Source organism: Aotus nancymaae, unplaced genomic scaffold (genome assembly GCF_030222135.1).
Source record: "Aotus nancymaae isolate 86718 unplaced genomic scaffold, 86718_ANA_hifiasm-v0.15.2.pri h1tg000040l, whole genome shotgun sequence".
Lineage (NCBI taxonomy): Eukaryota > Metazoa > Chordata > Mammalia > Primates > Aotidae > Aotus > Aotus nancymaae.
In genome coordinates, this window is record NW_026988454.1 from 101,100,026 (window position 1) to 101,123,058 (window position 23,033).

General features: G+C 35.3%; 1 protein-coding gene and 1 pseudogene across 1 annotated transcript in view; both read left to right on the top strand.

Annotated features, from left to right (window-relative positions):
- Positions 1-23,033, top strand: part of EYS (eyes shut homolog) — a 2,025,572-nt gene that overhangs the window by 987,518 nt on the left and 1,015,021 nt on the right.
- Positions 10,363-11,062, top strand: LOC105723019 (transmembrane protein 98-like; annotated as a pseudogene).

Below are 23,033 nucleotides of genomic sequence, written 5' to 3' on the forward strand. Positions count from 1 at the left end.
AGTGGTTGAACTAATTTACACTCCCACCAACAGTGTAAAAGTGTTCCTATTTCTCCACATCCTCTCCAGCATCTGTTTTCTCCAGATTTTTTAATGATTGCCATTCTAACTGGCGTGAGATGGTATCTCAATGTAGTTTTGATTTGCATTTCTCTAATGACCAGTGATGATGAGCATTTTTTCATATGTTTGTTGGCCTCATGTATGTCTTCTTTTGTAAAGTATCTGTTCATATCCTTCGCCCATTTTTGAATGGACTTGTTTGTTTTTTTCTTGTAAATCTTTTTTAGTTCATTGTAAATTCTGGATATCAGCCCTTTGTCAGACGGGTAGGCTGCAAAGATTTTTTCCCATTCTGTTGGTTGCCGATTCGCTCTATTGACTGTTTCTTTTGCCGTGCAGAAGCTGTGGAGTTTGATTAGGTCCCATTTGTCTATTTTGGCTTTTGTTGCCAATGCTTTTGGTGTTTTGGTCATAAAGTCCTTGCCTACACCTATGTCCTGAATGGTTTTGCCTAGGTTTCCTTCTAGTGTTTTTATGGTGTTACGTCTTATGTTTAAGTCTTTAATCCACCTGGAGTCAATTTTAGTGTAAGGTGTCAGGAAGGGGTCCAGTTTCTGCTTTCTGCATATGGCTAGCCAGTTTTCCCAACACCACTTATTGAACAGGGAATCCTTTCCTCATTGCTTGTTTTTTTCAGGTTTGTCAAAGATCAGGTGAAAAAATTTAAAAATATTACTGACAGTATGCCTGGTCACCCAAGAGCTCTGATGGAGATTAATGTTCTCATACCTGCTAATGTAACTTCCGTTCTGCAGCCCGTGGGTCAAGGAGTAATTTTGACTTTCAACTCTTATTATTTAAGAAATATATTTCATAAGGCTACAACTGTCATAGTGATTTCTCTGATAGATCTGGACAAAGTAAATCAAAAACATTCTGGAAAAAACTCATTCTAGATGTCATTAAGAGCATTCATAATTCATGGAAAGAGGTCAAAATATCAACATTAATAAGAGTTTGTAAGAAGTTGATTCAAACCCTCATGTCTGATTTTGAGAGGTTCAAGACTTCAGTGGAGGATGGAACTAAAGATGTGACAGAAATAGCAACAGAGCTAGAATTAGAAGTGGAGCCTAAAGACGTGATTATCTTGCTGCCATCTCATGGTAAAACTTTAATGAATGTTTCTTGTGGATGCGCATAGAAAGTGTTTTTTTGAGAGGAAACTTATTTCTTTGTGAAGATGATGTGAATGTTGTTGAAATGACAAAATAAAGGATTTGGATTACATATGCTTAGCTGATAAAACAGTGGCAGGGTTTGAGCAGATAAACTCTAATTTTGAGAGCTATAGTGTGGGTAAAATGTTGTCAAACAGCTTCTCATCGTATAGAGAAATCTTTTATGCAGGGAAGAGTTAATTGATGCAGCAAACATCATTGTTGTCTTTTTTGGAGAAATTGCCCCAGCCACCCCAACCTTCAATAACCACGTCCCTGAACAGTCAGCAGTGATCAACATCAACATAAGACTCTGTACTAGCAAAAACACTATGCCTCATCGAAGGCTCAGATTAACATTAGCCCTAGAAATAAAGCATTTTAACATACATACAATGTTATTTAATGCTATTGCACAATTTAATAGGCTACAATATAGTATGAACATACTTTTATATGCATTAGGAAACCATGATTTTCTGTGACTGACTTTATTCCTATATTCACTTAATTGTGGTAGTCTGAAAGCAAGCACACTGTATCTTTGAAGTATGCACATATACAATTCAGTACTGTAAGCTGTAGACAATATGCTCTATGGTAGCTCTCCAGAACATATCTTGAGTAATTGAATGCTTTAGCTTTTGTCCATCATCTTAATTCCCTCTTCCCCCAGGCACCGTCAACTATCTTTCTACTCTCTATGTCTATAGGTTTGATAATTTTAGATTTTATTTGTAAGTAAGATTAGACAGTATTTGTGTTTCATTTTCTAGCTTATTTCACATGGCATCATGGTCTTCAGGTCCATCCATGGTGTCACAAATATCAGCATTTCTTTCTATTTTATGGCTAAATAATACTGACTGCATTGTATTGAAGGATTGGAAATGGCTCAGATGAGTCAGTGAGTGAGTGGTAAGTAAACATGAAAGACGCTATTGTACGCTGCTATAAACTTTACAAACACTGTGCACTTAGGCTACGATAAATTTAGAAAAAATTACATATCATTCATTAATAATAAATTAACCTTATCGTACTGTAATTTATTTATTTTTAACTTGTTTTGAGTTCAGGGGGACAAGTGCAGGTTTGTTACATAGGAACTTGTGTCATGGGAGTTTGTTGTACAGATTATTTCATCACTCAGTTATTAAATTGAGTACCCATTTGTCATTTTTCCTGATCTTCTCCCTCCTCCCAATCTCCACCCTCCAAAAGGCCCTGATGTGTCTTATTCCCCTCTATGTGTCTATATGTTCTTATCATTTAGTTCCCACTTTCAAGTGAGAACATTCAGTATTTGGTTTTCTGTTCCTGTGTTAGTTTGCTAAGAATAATGACCTCCAGCTCCATGCATTCCCTGCAAAGGATGTAATCTCATTTTTTTCATGGCTAAATAGTATTCAATTGTGTATATGTATTACATTTTCTTTATCCAGTCTATATTGGTGGGCGTTTAGGTTGATTCAGTGTCTTCACTGTTGTGAAAAATGCTGTAATGAACATATACACATGCATGTGTCTTTATAATAGATTGATTTATATTCTTTTGGGAATATTCCCAGTAATGGGATTTCTGGATCAAATATTTCTGTCTTTAGGTTTTTGAGGAATTACCACACTGTCTCCCATAATGGCTGAACTGATTTACACTCCCACCAACAGTGTATAAGTTTACCTTTTTCTCCACAGCATTGCCAGCATGTTATTTTTTGACTTTTTAGTAATAACATTCTGACTCATGTGAGATGGTATCACATTGTGGTTTTAATTTGCCTTTCTCTAATGATCAGTGATGTTGGGCTTTTTTTCATATGATTGGTAGCACATGTATGTCTTCTTTTGAGAAGTGTCTGTTCATGTCCTTTGCCCACTTTTAATGGGGTTATTTTTTTCTTGTAAATTTAAGTTCCTTATAGATGCTAGATATTAGATCTTTCTAAGCGTTTTAGTTATTTTTAACTTTTTTACTCCTTTGTATTAACACTCAGTTTAAAACACATTAAAAACTGTATTAACACTCAGTTTAAAACACATTAAAACATATTCTTTAGCTGTACAAAACAATTTTCCTTCTTTATATCCTTATTAAATAAGCTCTTAAATATTAACCTATTTTAATTTTTTAGCTTTTTAAACATTTTTGTTAAAATCTAAGAGGCAAACACTTACATTAGCCTAGGCCTCCACAGTGTCAGGATCATGAATATCACTGACATTCACCTCAGAATTATTTCCTACTAGAAGATCTTTGAGGCAATAACATACATGAAGCCATCATCTTTTGTAACAGTTCCTTTTTCTGTAACACCTCCTGAAGGAGCAACCTGAGGCTATTTTGTAGTTAACACTTTTTTATACGTGGAAGGAATGCACTCTAAAATAACATGCAGTTATATGATAGTAAACCAGTACCATAGTTGTTTATTATCATTATTAAGTATTATATACAAAATTATATGGGATATATGACTGGCAACGTTATAGGTTTGTTTGTACCAGCATCACCACAAACATTTGAATAATGCTTTGCACTACATTGTTATGATGGCTAATACCTCATTAGACAATAGGAATTTTCAGCTCTATTATAATATTATGAGACAACTGTCATATATGCAGTCCATCATTGATCAGCATATCATTATGTGGCACATGACTGTATCTGATAAGAAGGTAATATTCAAAATATGTAAGGAACTCTTACAACTCAATAGCAAAAACCAAATAATTAAAAATCTGGTAGCTATTTTTAAAGTGCAGTTACCAAGTTATGATTGCTCATAGAACTTACTGATTTTTCTCCTAGTCTTAGAGACACTCATTCGTGCTCTCAAAGTATGAAGATCAAGTAATGTTTCTCCTTCTCATCAGATCCCCTAGCACAGTCTCCTCAAATAAATCTAAACATTAAAAAATAGAGAATGAGATTATTTCAGGGCCTAGTAGATTCCAATCTAGGCCCTGAAGCTATGAATTGCAAATCATCCTTAACGTCATGTGTAATGGGTAGCTTCAACCTAGACTCAAATCACTGGTAACATGTAGGTTTTTTTAAATTTGTACTGACTACTTGTTCAAAACATATGCATTTTGCACACACAGTGTCATAAAATAGAATTAATTTATTGACATGCATTCTCAAAATAGAAAAAATGATAGAGCTTATCAATTATCTTCTTCAGTAGGATTTATACTAGAATTAGCCATTTCCCATGAACAGAATATGGTTTGTTCATGAGTTAATGAAAAAAAAGTGGACATGATATCAAATGTTCTTTCTGGACAGACTCTGGACTTTAAGCTGGATATTCAAAGTTACTGTGTGATGACAGGCATGGAAGATAATGTGTCCATTAGACATATGGGAAGTGACAACAGAGTAGAGCCATCACCCTACTTTTTTCTATGGCATAGTGTTCTGTGGTCTCCGCTCTGCTTAATTACGCTAGAATATAGGTTTGCTTGGGTACCAAAATAAAATAAAGATTAGCATTAAAAGTTTTGGACATAAAAACTATTATGCTCTGCTTCTATAGAGCACCTGTTCTCCAAGGTGAACAGAGTATATAAGCTTTTAATGAATGTTCAAAATACAGAAAAATAATAATCATTTAACCATTATCTGGATTCCATGACCTAATACTGAAGTATAAAACTAAGATAATTCATTCTGATATTTTTATTTTTTTATGATTTGAAAACATAGTCTAATATATAATGCAAACTCTAGAAACAATACAATAAAGTGATTATCATAAACTTACTGAGATATGACTGAAACGATTGTTGCATGACTAACCCATCTACCTTGTAGGATGAAAAAGAATAATTAATTGTCTGAGGCTATAGAGGTCCAGTTTAGTAACTTGCAGGACTCATGGGGGTGAAAAAAGGACACTCTTGTTCAAACTGGAAGAAAAAAGTACTGTTAAAATTACTGGCCAGGTGTGGTGGTTCATGTCAGTAATCCCAGCAATTCGGGAGGCTGAAGTGGGCTGACAGCCTGAGGTCAGGAGTTCGAGGTCAACCTGGCCAACATGCAGAACCCTGTCTCTATTAAAAATACAAAAATTAGTGGGATCTGGTGGCAGGCACCTGTAATCCCAGCTGCTGAGGAGTTTGAGGCAGGAGAATCATTTGAACCTGGGAGGTGGAGGATGCAGTGAACCAAGATTGTGCCATTTCACTCCAGCCTAGGTAATGAGCAAAATTCCATCTCAAAAAAATAATTACCAAAATATGAATCTTTTTCCCTTTTTCCATGGTCTTTCTCTGGTTTTGTCATGGTATTTTTTAAATGGCTATTATTGTTGTACTAAATAAAGAAAAATTTAAATTTTCAAATATGAAAATAGATTAAACTCTTCATTTTCTATTGTTCAATGTCATTTCCATACAAATATAAGGGCCTTTAAATTGAAAGTAGCATCACCAAAATTACACAACACATATTTTATCCTGCATTAATCCGTTTTTAACTGCCAGAAAGAACTACCTGACTCACGCCTGTAATCCCAGCACTTTGGGAGGCCGAGGAGGGTGGATCACGAGGTCAAGAGATCGAGGCCATCTTGGTCAACATGGTGAAACCGCGTCTCTACTGAAAATACAAAAAATTAGCTGGGCATGGTGGCACGTGCCTGTAATCCCAGCTACTCAGGAGGCTGAGGCAGGAGAGTTGCCTGAACCCAGGAGGTGGAGGTTGCAGTGAGCTAAGATCGCGCCATTGCACTCCAGGCTGGCTAACAAGAGCGAAACCCTGTCTCAAAAAAAAAAAAGAAAAGAAAAAAAGAACCACTTGAGACTGAGTTACTTGTAAAGAAAAGAGTTTTATTTAGCTCACAGTTTTGCAGGCTATACAAGCACAGCACCAACATCTGCTCAGCTTCTTTTAAGTCTTCAGGAAGCTTTTACTCATGAAGTAAGGTGAAGGGAGAACAGGCCTGTCACTCAAAGAAAGAGAAAGCAAGAAAGGTGTCAGGCTCTTTTTAACAGGCAGACACGTGGTAACTATTAGAGTGAGAACACATTCATTACTGTAGGGAGGGTACCAAGCCATTCATGAGGGATTCAGCTCCATCCAGCCCCTTCATTACCCAACAGCTTCCCACCAGGCCCCACTTCCAACATTGGAGATCACATTTCAATATGAGGTTTTGAGGGGACAAATATCTAAACTACAACAAATCCTTATCAGAATGGTGGAAATACTGCACAAACTACACAAATGTTTATTTCACTTCTTGATAGCACACATGTTGCCAACCTCTATACCTTTAGCATAGTAATGAGTTAAAGAAAGACTTTAAGGAAAAGGAACCATGGCTTTGAACATCCAGGGTTGGTTAATAGAGAGGAGTAACACAAATAAAGGATACGGTAGAGTTTTTTATTCATGATAGAACATCATTGCATTCTTTCTACAGTTAAAGCATGTGTTGTTCAAATGGAAACTGTGGCCTCTCAAGGATGTCAGTGCTCCCCTTCCTTATCACAGTTATTCTGTGGTTGATATAACACTCTAACTTTGTAGTAGACCTGAGTCTTACTGAACTCTTGCATGTTGTGGGTCCACAAGAATTCTGCGTTCATAAGAAACTGGGCATGCTGTCTACAGAGGAGGCAGCTCTGCTCACTGGCATGTTGCATTGTCCTATCAGACCTATTAGACCTCACTTGCAAAACATGAATTCCAAGATAAAATTATTAAGAATTTCAAGATGGTGGCAGCAGAAAATTAAATTACACAAAATGCCAAGCTTGTGATGCCATCCTTGTGGCTGAATTAGCTTTAAGAAAAGAGAGGTGAATATTTCTAGATTTTGCTTCAGAGAAATGTTTTACAATGATCATTAGATAATGAATTACCATTGTTTTTCTCTGCCATGTTAAAGCATGGTTGCACTTTGTTTAAAATGGACTGTTATATAACATCATAAATTATATTTTACCCAACAAAACTTGTTCTTTTACTAAAGTAGAATGTACAGTAAAAAAAAAAAATGAATATTGAATTAGGGAAAGAAAGGAATACTGATATCAATGATGTTTGGTTAGGCTGTTTTTCTAAAGAAATGTATTTTAAGATTTTTAAAGATGCATATCCAGAAACTTTTTATATCACAGTAGATTATTATAAGATTTCTATCACAAACATGATATTGGTCTTCACGTATGTAGTAAGCTATCAGACATAACTTCTGTGTGCCTAGAGTCAAAGTGATAAATAAGAAGTAGTACATTACATTGTTTCTTCACAACTTGGGGTGACACACAATATGAAAGGCAGACTATACTCATCTAAAATGAAAGTGACCACACAGTGAAACAACATAAGGTAACATAAAATGATAAATTGTATTCTACTGTTTCCCAGAAAAGGACAAGTCCCTCAGATTATTATACAATTTTTCTTTGTAGGAATTATTGTGAATTTTTATTTTATGTTTCTTTGTGTGATTACCTTATTCTCTGTCTTCTTCAATAATAAGCTTACCTTGTCTGATTTTGCTCACCCTTGTATACTCCAGCTTTGGCTCAGTGTCTGACACAGTGGTGAGAACTAGCATATGTACTTAATAAATACTGCTAATTTGAAAATCTAGAAATACCTCACACAGGAATCATTTTGCAATAGAAATATAATGTTAAAAGCAGTTAGGAAAATGTTTGGCTTACCAGGAAAGACTCTACAGAAGAGATAAAATAGTAACAGTTACGATAATGGACCAAAGGGAGGAAGAAATTTGGGGAAGATTTTGTAATCAATACTCCTTAACGATTCTAGAAAAAATACTTTAAAGTAGTTTTATTGTCACTGAGTCATAGAGTTAGTGCAAGAACACTAAAATAGTAAAGATGTTTTTAAGAAATTAACATTTCAGTTATTTCTTCAACCACTCTTTAGAGAATTTTATTTTGAATATATCTAAAATATTCCAGGAAGTCAGTAGTTTCTTCATTGTTTATTTAATACTCAAAATTGAATTTTATTTTTAACTAGATAATTTCTATTTATATGTAATATAATCTCATTTTTATAAAAGATAATATTCATAGAAGTTTCTTCAAACATGTAATGAAAAGGGAATGGAAAAAGTAAATTCAAATCTAGCTTGGATTTGAATTTCAAATTCTGTTAAAATTTACATTGGTATATTTTCATTGTATTTACTGTGTATTTTTACTAACCAGTAGTATACATTATCAGAAGAAAACCTTTGTAATACTATAGAAAGGGCTTAAGAATATCAATAACTAATTTTCAAGCATACAACCAATTGCATGTATTAAATTTAATACATTTTTTATAGAATTGCAAGGACTAAGCTATCAGTTTGATTGTAACTGAAATATAAAACTCAAAAAGCTCTATTTAAATTAATCTAATTATATGCTTCTGTTTTCAGTTTCCCAATGTGGATCATAGTTCTTCTTTATTTTATCTTTATTTCCATCATCCATGAAATAGGAATTTTTATCTATTGGTTATTACATTATATACATTACTAAATTGCTACCTAACAACTTCATTGATAGTCAAACTACATTTATGTCAAAAAGAAAATAAGTACTTTTGTCAGACACTATCCATCAATTGTAACCACTTTTAATATTTCTTTTTTGATATTTCCCTAATATCGTTAAGGTTTCAATAACATTAAAATGTGTACAGTCATTTTCCTTTCAATTTCAGAAAGTGAAATTAAACACAAATACTTTACTTGCTATGTAGTAGAAATACTTAAATAAGACAAAGTATGAGTTATACACTTTTTTTCAAAATTTTTTTCTTCTCATATAGATATTATCTGAAAGGAGTATATTCATGCAATTTTCAGATGAGTTGTGTCACTCTCCAAATGTGAATATATAGCATAGTGCATAGGAGGCAGAAGAAAAGGTCAGTACAATTAACCTATACTATACCATAAAGTAAGCAATTTAGACTAGACACTTAAGTCCTATAATATAGCCTATATTATGTCTTAATCACCTCATTAACATATTTAGGTTTATATAAGCATACCTCTGTGCGATACACATTAGAGAGAAACAGAGAAGTAATAGAAACATAATAGAAAAATAATACAGAATTGTTAATCTGAAATCATAATGAATGAGAATGTCACCTTGTGCAAATACTTAAAAGATATATTAAAATTAAGAACAAACATAGTGGTTCTTGATTTTGTTCTTTATTTCTGAGAGGACACTAGTAATACCCCTTCTTATCAGTATTTACATTTTTTCCAGTCTCTACTGTTTCCCCTGTGGACACGTGTGAGCATATGCACACGTTCTAGTGCAGTTTTAGGTAGAAATTGTTTTTTCCTTGAGAGAGGACTTAGAGAAAATGGAACAGAGTGGCCTCAATTTTTACAAAAATTTGTAAATGAATAACAGAAATACTTACAAATAGTCATGAACAACTTATGATAGATTGTCTACATAAACCCAAAAATTTTTTATAAGGAAATTGATTTAACTTATTATCATCTTTATGCTCTTACAGCAGTATTTTCAGGGGGTAAAAGTCGCATCAAAACACAAGCAAACTAAAAATTGTGCCTATTGCATATACCAGATATCTACTTTTTCTCCCCAAACAAAAATTGCTAAGGAATACTTCAAAGCTTCAAACAAAACTTCAAAAAATAAAATAAAAAAATGCTAGAAATATGTTTCCTATAGATAACTTACATGGATAATAAAAGGAATGTTTCTTGGAAGTAGAGGATAAAAAGTGCTTATTCACTTGAGTCCTAAACAAAGTTTTTCTGAATTATATTACTTTATTGAAAATGGAGTAAAGTAATTTTTTTCATATGGCCAGCAATAAATCTATTTTTGTTTGTTTGTTTCTACTTTTTTCCCCCTTAAAATATCTGCAACGTGGGCAGAAGATTACGATTACTGATTGGGTAAGCACCACACTATAATATTGTTACTAGGACTTGTCATTTTCATCTAAGTGTTTTGTTTGGTTTATTGTTGTTTTAAATGTAACTGAAGGTATCATATTTTGTGGTATTTAAAAATACTTCTTTATTTCTTTAAAAAATAAGTTAGTATAGCTTTCTCCCACTATCGCAGGGCTGCTCATCTACAAGTTGAGAAAATTTAGCCTATGAGGAGGATATCAGTGAGACTGAGTCAGGAGCCACTGGGAAACAACAAGACCATGGTAATTGTTGCCAGAAGCATGCTGGCTACCATCTTTCTGGCTTTGTTTGTAGTCTCGGTGGTGGTTTGAGAGCAATGTTACTGCTGTCCAGGAGACCTGTTCCAGCACTATTATTCCAAGCCCATTGTGAGTCTCTTGGGTAACATGGATACTCAATCTGAGCTCTCTGAGTTAGAATTGAATGATGTCATTACCAACTTCCGCATAGAGCCCATTCTGGAGAATGAAGACTGGATCTAGGATGCCTTGGGTCTCATGTCCCTCTCTATTGTCATCTTGAAGATTTGTCACACTTGGAGAGAAAAACTTGTTGCCATGACAATGGGCTCAGACGCTGAGAAGAAGACTTCAACCAGTGTCAGCAACATCATCGTGGCAGCCACGTGGATCATCCCCAGAGTAGATAATGTTGTGAAATCAGTGTACCCTCTGTTGCGCACCAAACTCCTGGATTTGTGTATGACTGCTCTGCTCTTATCTGTTAGTCATCAGGTGCTGGTGGCCAGAAATGCCTGCCATCTGACCAGGGACCTCAAAGTACTTGGAAGTCCTATGAGAAGCAGCCCTGCCTTCTGAACCAGATAAAGGCCTCCCAGGCCCGAAAGCCTTCTTGCAGGAGCAGTTAGCAATTTATTGCCTGTAGGCCAGCAGTTAGTCATGAAAGCTGGGAAGAATGGCTTAGATGAAATTTCCACCTATTTCTGTATAGTTAGATTTTCTCCAGGGCTCAGGAGTGTGTGCATAGCAAAGTGGGAGAGCCCTATCTGGTGATGCCATTGCAGCAGTTACAAATTGTGGCTGGTGAGTGGCAGTCTAATACCACAGTTAGGGGATATGCCCTTCATCGTCTGAACAGCACAGCACTGAAACTGATGGACCATCAGCTTTATTTAGCTTACCTAGTGTTTTCAAGAAAATTGTGCTACCATCTAAGAAATCAAAAGGTTTCACATTAAACATCAGAATTTCTGGCTCCTCCTGAACAATCAGTATGTTTGGCAATTGTGATTTGTGTTTTCAAACAAGAACAATCAATTGGAGTTAAGTAGGGATTGCCTCTCTTGGCAAGACTTGTACTCTCATCTGGCCTGTTTCATTTATTGGTATTATCTGCCTGATCCCTGAGGCTCCTGAGCCTCTCCTCTTATTTCGAGCTTTGGGTTTGAAGCTGAACACTGTAAACTTGATTATTTCCTTTTTATTATTATGCCTACAATTTTACTTTATACCACTAGGCATATATTAAATTTATACTTATGATTCCCTCAAAAAATTAAAATTTGAAAATAAAAATAAATTAGTATAATTCATGTGAATTTTGTTTTATATCTCTGTGCTTTATATTTTTTAATCTGCCGCATCTAGAGTGTTTGTAAACAGACTATACGGCAAACAGTTGCAAAAGGTGTATATGGAGTGCAATTAATCAGCTAACAGGTATTTAGAAGAAACACTAGTGTGTTAAAACATTTACAGTTTTCTCTGCTATTCAGTCCAGGAATTAATAACATCTTTTTTTTCTTTTTGTAATACTTTAATTCTGGGATACATGTGCAGAATGTGCACGTTACATAGGTATACACGTGCCATAGTGGTTTGCTGCAACTGTCAACCCATCACCTACATTAGGTATTTCTCCTAATGCTATCCCTTCCCTACCCCGTCACCCCCTGCTATCCTTCCCCTAGCCTCCCACTCCCTAACAGTCCCTGGTGTGTGATGTTCCTCTGTCCATGTGTTCTCATAGTTGAATTCCCACTTATGAGTGAGAACATATAGTGTTTGGTTTTCTGTTCCTGTGTCAGTTTGCTGAGAATGATAATTTCAGCTTCATTCATGTCCCTTCAAAGGACATGAACTCATCCTTTTTATGGCTGCATAGTATTGCATGGTCTATATGTGCCACATTTTCTTTACCCAGTCTATCATTGATGGGCATTTGGGTTGGTTCCAAGTCTTTGCTATTGTCAACAGTGCTGCAATGAACATACATGTGCATATGTCTTTATGATAGAATGATTTATAATCCTTTGGATATATACCCAGTAATGGGATTGCTATGTCAAATGATATTTCTGGTTCAAGATCACTGAGATATCTCCACACTGTCTTCCACAATTTTAACTAATTTACACTCCCACCAACAGTGTAAAAGCATTCCTATTTCTCCACATCCTCTCCAGCATCTATTGTTTCCTGACTTTTTAATGATCACTATTCTAACTGGTGTGAGATGGTATCTGTGGTTTTGATTTGCATTTCTCTAATGACCAGTGATGATTAGTTTTTTTTCATATATTTGTTGGCCACATAAATGTCTTCTTTTGAGAAGTGTCTGTTCACATGCTGTGTACGTTTGGTGAGGTTGTTTAATTTTTTTCTTGTAAATATGTTTAAGTTCCTTGTAGATTCTGGATATTAGCCCTTTGCTAGATGGATAGATTGCAAACATTTTCTCCCATTCTGTAAGTTGCCTATTCACTCTGATGATAGTTTCTTTTGCTGTGCAGAAGCGCTTTCATTTAATTAGATCCCATTTGTCAATTTTGGCTTCTGTTGCCATTGCTTTTGGTGTTTTAGTGATGAAGACTTTGCCCATTCCTATATCCTGAATGGTATTGCCTAGGTTTTCTTCTAGGATTTTTATGGTTTTAGGTCTTAATGTTTAAGTCTTTAATCAATCTTGAGTTAATTTTTGTATAAGATGTAAGGAAGGGGTCCAGTTTCAGTGTGGTTTGTTTTTAAAAGAAAGTAAATAATTATCTTGTTCATGTAAAAGATGAATTTATTTGATAAAATCTCTGATTTTCTTTTCTCCAAGATGAAATTGTAGTTGCTCTATGTCAAAAACAGGAAAGCAGAAGTAAAAGGACCTTGGACATTGAATTGCCTGCCCCAAAGGAATCCTTAATTTGAAGTTAAAATCACATTTCAGAATTAATCTTAACAAGATGAAGCGTTTGTAATATTACTAATATGAATAATGTAAAATCTTTGGAAACTTTGCTCTTGTCATTATCATCTTCACAATTTACACAAATATGTTTCAATGTTCACACAAATATAGAGGAGATTTGTAAGCACAGGAGATAGAAGAAGTCATCAGTACACCACAAGGGCACCCCTACTCCCAAGAATTTGCATTCTGTTCTGGAGAGAAGAAGGTTGAGTAGGTAGATTCATGGAAAGTGAAACATTAAAAAATTATAGTATGTCAAATAAATGATGAATGATAGTAAGAGCTAAAGAATTCTGTATAATGAATAATCACAGGAGATAAAGTAATCGAAGAAGGAGGAATTTTCCTGAAGAAAGTGCAATGAAAGGAAAGGGGCATGGAGATACGTGGAACAATATTTTAAAAGCTTAGAGGGAAAATAAAACTATAAAGAGCAGGACAGGGCAGTATATTCTCCCTTTGGTGTGGGCACAGTGGTGGGTGAATATTTGCTAAGTCATAATCTATTGCATCACACTGAAGAGAGTAAACTCTTCCACATGACTACTGGGTGACCTTATAAGGATTTGGTCAGAAGACAGACAGAGTCTGCAGTAAGATGTAAGAAAAAAGAAAAAGAGAGAGAGTGTGAAGCCAGATCTCAAAGACCTTCAAACCAAAATAACTTTTATCCATTTCTCCTTGTCAAAACATTGCTTAGATTCAGTCCTCACTGTAAATTTATTTACTGTAAACATGGCCTTTGTTACTACTTCTCCCCAATAACCTTATATATATTTAAATAGAAAACAGAATTCCCACTAAAAATTTTTTGTACGCTTCTCCAGGTTATTCAGTCACACAGTCCCCTTACTCCATGTTGGCAAATGTAAGTCATCTAGCACAAGTGCCTTTGCTGTCTATCTTGTCATTTCAACATGTCTAGGTGGTTTCAGCTTCCTTCTGTCATTAGAACTTATCTGTAACATTACTCTTTTTTCCTTTCGTCTCAGAATAAGTTTGTTTCCTCTCTTTCACTGTGTGCAGAATGTCATTTACAAACCAACTGAGCTAAAGCTTTGTTTGAAATCAGTTAGTAACTCCTTCCCTTGCATTTTAGATCTCCTGCTTCATTGATATTTTTCTTCTAATGGTAAATATATTTAGATCATTTATTCCTTTAAATAAAAAAAAATTAAAGTATTCTCTTTCCCAATACCCCTTCAAGCATCCTTATTTTTTTCTTCCTTTCACCAATGAAATTCCTAAGATTTTTCTATTATCATTTTCCTCTTATATTTTCTCATTATATGCTTTACTTTTCAAAATCTCTCATTATTAATGTCTTTACATGCATAACAAAAGTAAACTTCCATGTTGTACAATTATTTTACCAGTTAAACAAATAGTTTAACAATTGAGTGACTTTTAAAATCTTTCTTTTCCTTGTGTATTGATAAAATGCTTTTATTCCTTGGTGTATCAGTCATTTGTATCCAAAATAACATTGTGTAAAAAAAAAAAAAACATCAAAACTCATTGGCATGTATTACATTGGTGTAAAAGTTATTGCAGTTTTCACCATTATTTTTAATAACAAAAACCATGATTTCTTTTCTTTCTTCTTCTTCTTTTTTTTTTTTTTTTTTTGATGGAGTCTTGCTCTGTCACCCAGGCTGGAGTTCAGTGGTGCAACCTTGGCTCACTGACCTCTGCCTCCCGGGTTCAAGTGACTCTCCTGCCTCAGCCTCCCAAGTACCTGGGACTACAGGCATGTGCCAATATGCCTGGCTAACTTTTGTATTTTTAATAGAGACAAGATTTCACCATGTTGGCCAGGCTGGTTTTGAACTCCTGACCTCAGGTTATCTGCCTGCCTTGGCCTTCCAAAGTACTGGGATTACAGGCGTGACCCACAGCGCCCAATGCGTGATTACTCTTACACCAAACTACTTACCAACCTGCTTGCCAATAAGCATCTATTTCTTACTCATCTATGGGTTGACAGGAGTTCGGCTAATATAGATTTGGCACAATTGGTCTTGTTTTCTAGCTGTGAACTATGTTCACCTGTTTCTCATCCTTCTTAAACCTGAAGATATCTGAGACATATCCTTCTTATGAAAAAAGATCAAAGTGCGAGACCAAGTCAAATCACAAAAGCACATTTCAAATTCTGTACACATAATTTCCACCATTATCTCATTAGGAAAAGCAAGTCACATAGCCATGTTCAACATCAATTGGATAGAGAAATACATTTTTTTTTCACAGAAGGGGATAGAAAGTGAATACTTGCTAAGCAATATTATAATTTACCTCCCTTGGGTTTCTTGATACTGTAGAGCTTTAGTAGTGATAAGGACAGGAGGCAGGGAAATTCTGGGCAGAAGAGGGCAGGTCTCTGGCAAGGGTCTCACCCTCAAACCTGGAACCATGGCCCAACATGAGAACATGTATTCCTGTTTTCTCACTCAAATGTTGCATTTGCCAGAACCACCCATCACCCTCCCTGCCCATGATTCTGTGCCCGTAAAAACCACAGTCTCCACTAGCAGAGAGCAGAGAAAAGGAGAAGCAACTGGACATCAGAGAGAAGCAGCTTGCCTTCAAAGGGACAGCTTGACAGTGTGGCTTTGGAAAGGAGTCTGGCCAAGGACGGCTGGACTCCAGGGGAAGATTGCCTTCCCACTCCATCTGCTTTCCAGCTCCTTTTCCCAGAGAGAGCCACTTTCATCAGTAATAAAATCCTCTGCATTCACCACCCTTCAATTCATTCGTAAGACCTGATTTTTTCCTGGATGCCAAATAAGATCTCCTGTGCCATGGGTGTGGACACTGAAGTCTGTCACACTGACTCCCTGCCCTTGCGGGTGGAGAGCAACCACTACACATGAAAAAGCAGAGGGTCCACTGAGCTGTTTAACACTTAAGCTGTCCACAGATGGCAAAGCTAAAAGAGCACTGTAACACATGTTCTCTGGGGCTTTAGAGATCGTGGGTACTCCCCACTAGATGCTGCCACAGGGCCTGCACAGAGTTTTGCTTCTGCTGGTGCCCAAAAGCACTCACCTTGACTCCTGCACCTGTTCACCTGCACCCCCACTCCTGCGTCGGGTGGAGCGCAGTGAGACTGAGCCAGTGGAGTCCACCCCCGCTGCCCCAAAGAAGCAGCCGGCTGGTTCCAGTGCCATGCACTCCAGTTTCCACCCGTGAAGGGGTCAGGGAAATTTCCTGCTTCAATAGTGATTTCATTTGTATCTTCCAATAGAGTTAGAAGTGATGATATAGCTGACAGGCATCATTGTACTTAAGCAGGTTGTTCTAGACAAAAGTACTTATTAGACTACTTTGTAAAGAAACAACTTACTCCTCTGAGATATTTTACAAATCTATGTCATCACCTTTGGTCCAATAGCCATAAATGAAGTCCATACCATGTTCGAGGATTGGGTCGTTGTCTTAATATTGTGTGATGAGATTGTGTGCTAAGATGTTGTTGGCTAAGATGATTAATTAGGCAATCTTTTTAAACATAAAAACAAGCCTCACCTTTACTTTTGACTATTTTATTAAAACTGGTATTTTTATCTTCATTCGCAAGAACTGAAAGGGTTTTGTGTTTTTCCAGAAAATAAATATGTAGTTTACTACTTGTGACACATTTAAAGAGAAAAGAGAAGCTTCAGTAACATGTGTTCCCTGAGGAACTGGTAGGTGATATGGCTACTGTTCGATAAGTCAGGGCAAGAGAGTTAAGATTCATGAGTAAACTTGTAAACAGCTGGGTAACCCATGGTTTATATGTATGCAAAAAAATAAACTAAAAGTCTAATAATTTTTTTAAAGTACCAGAAATCCATGCTTTTTCTGCAAGTGAGAAAACTGAAGGAAATGGTATCGCTGAAAAAAGCATAATTATGCAATGCAGAAATATGACCATCCCTCCACCCCCAGGATGATACTTTAAGATTTAATTCCTCAGTCTTATGAGTGGCTTCTTCTAAACAGCATATCAATAGCTTAATGAAATTATTTGTTTACATTTACTTGCAATTAAAAATTACATGAACAAAACATTACACTTATATTTTTATATCCATATTCCTCTGGAGAGAATTTCAGTAACATCAGTATGCCACCCATCACTTTGTCTTTGCTCACTATTTGGTGACAGGATTCATTGCATTTGCTAGAAAATAAGATTACTGTAGTGCAAATTATGCATACATGCTCAGTTGTAATTTTCCTCTGTGTGAGGTTCTTTAAGTGCATTCATTGTTTATGAAATGTTTCATTTGTAAATCTGTTTTGAAAGCCTGAAATGGAACATTATGTTTCTATGGAGTCCTGTCTTACAGATTTAGTTTTCATTCTACAGGAATTATATTTTAAATATTGTATCTGCTTTCGCTGTGTTATCTTGTACACCTTTCTCTAAATCTTAATATATTACTATCACTTACGTGAAACAATCATTAACTCCATTTAATAGGGTTACTGGATTGAATTCTACAAAAGGGCTTTTCTGTGGTTGAATTAGTCAGGGGTATATTCTTATGTTTACCATAGAATAAAAGTGTTCTTTACAAGAGCATTTCCAATTGGATCTCTTCTTTTTCTATCTGAGCATTTTGGTAGAAATATTCCATGACAGAACTTTAAACAATATAGTTTTATAATATCTATCTATAATTAGCTACTAAGTCATAAGCCATATTTATTTAAACAAGATACATAGATCATGTTTGTGTATTTAAAAGATTAAAGAATTTTACTTGATTCAATAAATATTTATGGACTCTAGTACTAGGCATTGTGTGAAATATTCAGATTCAAGGATGAATTAGATATTCTTTGCCCTCCAGAATCTAATTTACATGCAGGCATGTAAATTGTTAATAGACATTCATCACACATCATAACATCCAAATAATTAGAATTTCTAGAAAAAGAAGGTGATGGGGCAAAAGAGTGCATAGAGCAAGACTCATACAAGAAGAGTGAGATTTGAAATGGGCCCTTAAGGGTTGGTTGAATTTTGTTTGGCAGAGAAGAAGATGACAGACAACTTATAAAAGGAAAAGAATAAGGGAGACAAAGGTGTTGGATATTGTCAAGTTAACATGTTTGGGAAGAATAGGGGCTTTTTGAACCTGTAACATTAAATGTTCATCACAACTGAAATATGTTGAAACACTTTGGTTTACATGGCATAATGATAAAGTTTTGGGTTTAATTTGTAGGTATTAGCAGTCTACCTAAATGTGTCAGCAAGGTAGCTACATGATTAATTTTATGTTTTATGAGGAGAGCTCTCAGGAAATTGTAGGATGTAAAAACAGAAGAAGGAAAATGCTTGATTAAACAGAAGAGGTTGATTAAACAAGTTACTGAAGGCGAAATCAATAAGACATGGATATAAAATGAATGTTGAGGATGAAGTATAATCAATGATGACTCCTGCTTCCTCCGTGCTGGAGGTCTTGGTGGATGGTGATGCTGTTTAGTTGTGAAATCAGACTCAGAGACATTTTGAAGTCAAAATGACAACAGTTGTTTTTAGATATGTATTTGATTGAATAAATGAGTTAGATTTAATAATGTACTCATAATAGGGCTAGGGCATAAGAATATTTTGACTCTTATTTTAGAAGTACTTCATTTCTCTAGTAAGATAAATTAGTTAAACTGATAATGACTTAGAGCATCGCTTCTCTGAGTCTCAGTAAATAAGTCAATAAGATATGATACTTTGGGAGGATTAGCCCCTATTCTGATGAGTGGAAATGGGTTGGGCTGGGAGAGCATGATAGGAAAGTAACACAAAATATGAAGCCCTCTCCTCAATGAGTTGAATGAAGAATCAAATGTCATTTGATTACTCATTTCTACTACAATAACTTTCTGCTTGGGTATAAGGAATTGTAGGACTTACTGTCAGTAATATCATAGTCCAAAGGTAAGTATTAATATCCTTGTATTACAAGCAACATTTATATCAGGGAGGATCTTAAATGTAAGATTTTCTCATCTTGTGATCAGAAATGGATGGTTAGAGGGAAGAAGCACTCTGTGCTATCTTCTTCTTTTACTTTCTTCTTTATTTATTAAGCCTTATAAATATACACTTTTACATTTTTGTATTTTGGAGGTTTGGTTTGTTTTTGCATTTTTGTTAAGTTTCTGGTGTTGAAATTCTTAATTTAGTCAACTTATTTGGGTGTACTAGAAAAGATTTTGTATTTTTAGTTGTATTATTTTTACTTGTATTTTACTTGTATTATTAGAATACTATTTGTTTTTATTTTGAGGTCATTATTAACTCAATAATGGTATTTATTTAACCTTTATTAAATGGTTTCATACTTTCAGTGTATGTCAGATGATATACGCAATAATACATAAAAATACTGAACTCGTTTTTAAGTTATTCTGATGCATTGCTAAAGATTCTATAGTTTTCCCACTTAACATTAATGCTTGTGTTAGCATGTGAAATTTCAAAATGAATCTGATTTAAGATATAAACTATTCTTTACTGAAAAAGAGGATTGTATGTTTTATGATGTTTGAGCAGCACATGGACTTTGGTGGTTTAAGGTGATATCATATCAAACACATATTAGACTGAGAGTCTGTAAAATATGAAGGCAGATACTTCTATTTGCACCATGGACTTTTTGCTTAAAATTAAAGCATTGGTGATTTAACGTTGAAACCTATCCAAAGAAGTTTTTTTTGTTGTTTTCGTTTTTGCTTTTTTTGAGACAGAGTTTTGCTCTTGTTGCCCAGGCTGGATTGCAATGGCACGATCTCAACTCACCACAACCTCTGCCTCCCAGGTTCAAGTGAATCTCCTGACTCAGCCTCCTAAGTAGCTGGGATTACAGGCATGTGGCACCAGACTTGGCTAATTTTTTTTTTTTTTTTTTTTTTTGTAGTTTAAGTAGAGACAGTGTTTCTCCATGTTGATCAGGCTGATCTCGAACTCTCGACCTTAGGTGATTCACCCACCTCAGCCTCCCAAAGTGCTGGGATTAGTGAGCCACGGCACTCGGCCCAAAGAAGTTTCTTTTACAGCAGTGTACTATCACCTGCCTGTGCTAGTAAGCAAGGCAAAAGAAACTGTCAAAACTGCACGTGCTTGAGAGGCTGGCAGGCAAAAGAAATATAACACAGCACTGCAGATTGGGTTTTCTGTGTCTCAGCCTGAATGGCTTAGAGAACTAGTGCGTAAGTGGTTTTACCTCCAGCCTCTTAAACCAGCTCTTCAAATTTACTATCAAATTAGCACTAAATACGGTCTCACTACACCAGGGTCCTTTACATTTTAAAACAAAAAATAAAAACACAATGGTAATAACACTATTAGACATTATGACTCTCAAACAAATCCGCTATGATTGATGTGTTAGCAGATGGAGGCTGATAGAAGTGGTACCACTATGAGGTTATGGTTAAGGAGATTATCAAGTAGTTGAACAGGGATGCAAGACTGCTGACCGCTAAGCACAGTGCAGTGATTAGGATAAAACTGCTGAGGCTACTCACCAGGAACAGAGTTAACAGGGTGAAGCTGTGACAAAACCCATGTAAAGTCCCCAAACGATCACCTACAAATTTCCTCAGACTAATGAGGGAATGGCAAGCCATCCCACACTTCCAGCCTTTCAGCGATTCTCACACAAGCACATAGCAACTCATTCTGCAGGACCATCTTCAAAGAGGAAGGATATTGATTTATTGAATATACTATTAGACATACGGGAAATACATAGATCACAGATGCTGCATCAACATATGGAAGAGTTCTTGCATCAGCAAATAAAAGGGATCAATAATATGAAGAGAGAGAGAGCATAAGATTTATTAGGAGGCTTTATTGCTCTGTGATTTATGAATCGCCACAGATGGCAGTGAGGTAGTATAATTTTCACAAATATGATGCAATAAAGATTATTAAAGCATTCAGCAGTGCCATTTTTAGTTTCATCTATAGCAAAAAAAAATCTCTGGGAACTCTGTCCTTTACAAAGAAAAGACATAGAGACACTCTTCATTTCTGGTATTTTTTTTCCTACTGTTGGGTTTCTTCTGAACGCATTTTTTGTCTCATTTTCCTGTTGTAAATGCACATGTGACTGAAAAGGATAATGAGGGGGAATGTTTCACAGGTAAGGCTTGTAAGTCATTATGGCAAATTGTTAAGAGAATGAACTACACATGTGGAATGTCTGCCTTGACGTCTCCACTCTGCCCATGCCTGACTGTGTGCTCTCAAATCAGTTTATTTTTTTTTATTTCTTAGGGCCTTCCTTCCCTGTCTTCAATATGAAGCCATTATATTTTACCCTTTCTAAGTTTTAACATGAGGAGTTGCTGCTACAGATATGTTGACCTAAAAGTATTAAGAATGTGAAGGACAAGTGTATTTTTAAGCTATACTTGAGATAGTCCCCCTGTGATAACGATACAGAAGTCTAGTGTAACACCAGGTGAAAAACTTTTTGAAAGAAAAGTGGGGAATCCTTTATAGAACTTATTTATTTTCTAAAGAATCTATCAATTTTTAGATTTGTTTAAATAGAATTACATCTTAAAACAATGGTAGTTACAATTGATGTAAATGACCAAGGAAATTCAAATACCTGTGTCAGAAAGAGACCTTGTTTTCCAGAATTATTTTAAGAAACAGTGTTAATTGTGTTAATGAAATGTATTTCCTTTGTAGCTGTGAAAAAAATTAGTTTTAAGAGACATTGTATATTTATGGAAAGTATCATAACATTTAAATCTAGCCCTGTATTATTCAAATGACTATTTTGAATGGTTTCAGAATTGTTTCTGGGGTTTTTTTTTCCAAACAATTTACTGGAAATACTATTTTACAGGTGGTAGAATGTTGTCTTCCTTTGCTTTGTTTTCACATTATCCCTCCTCCTCCTCTTTCTTTTATCAAGTTTGCTAACACTACTGATCATTTCCCATACTCTGTTGCCTTGGGCTTTGTAAAATTAACTGTGTATCAGCTGAGCACACATTCAGTTATATTTTCTCGTTTTTTACTGCCCAGAATTCTGATTTCTGAACTGTCAGATCCATCTTCTTTCTTGTCAGAGTATCTTTTGACTTTATTATATACAGTCTCACTATCTGTCACAACTGACAATCCTAATATATGCTGTTTCTTTTAGACCATTTCCATTGTTAAAATTCTGTTTTCTTTCCTGCCTAAATCAGATTCTTTTTCCCTGTATCACAAACTGAAATCTTTAACTATTGAGCTACTTCTATTCTACTATACTGTTTATTATGTTGAAACATTTACAGCCCAGTTGACAGCACTTTAGCTTCTCCCTAAATCCATGATTTATTTTATTTGTGCAACATACATTACTCTGGAAACTGTAATGTTTGAATAAACTGACTGCATTTACTGGGTGTTAGGTTCTAGCAAATCATCTTCATAAAATCAGTTTTGTTCTGAATGTCCTCTGGTTGCAACTGAAGCCCTACAAATGTAAGGCCTAGATGCAAGGGAACTAAAATTCAAACTAACAATAAGCAAATGAAAACCAAGATTTCAATGTGAAGATTATACCAGCTGTACATAATTCTATAAAAATGATTTTTAGTGTTTTATACATTTTAGCTAAAAAAATCTCTAAAGCTC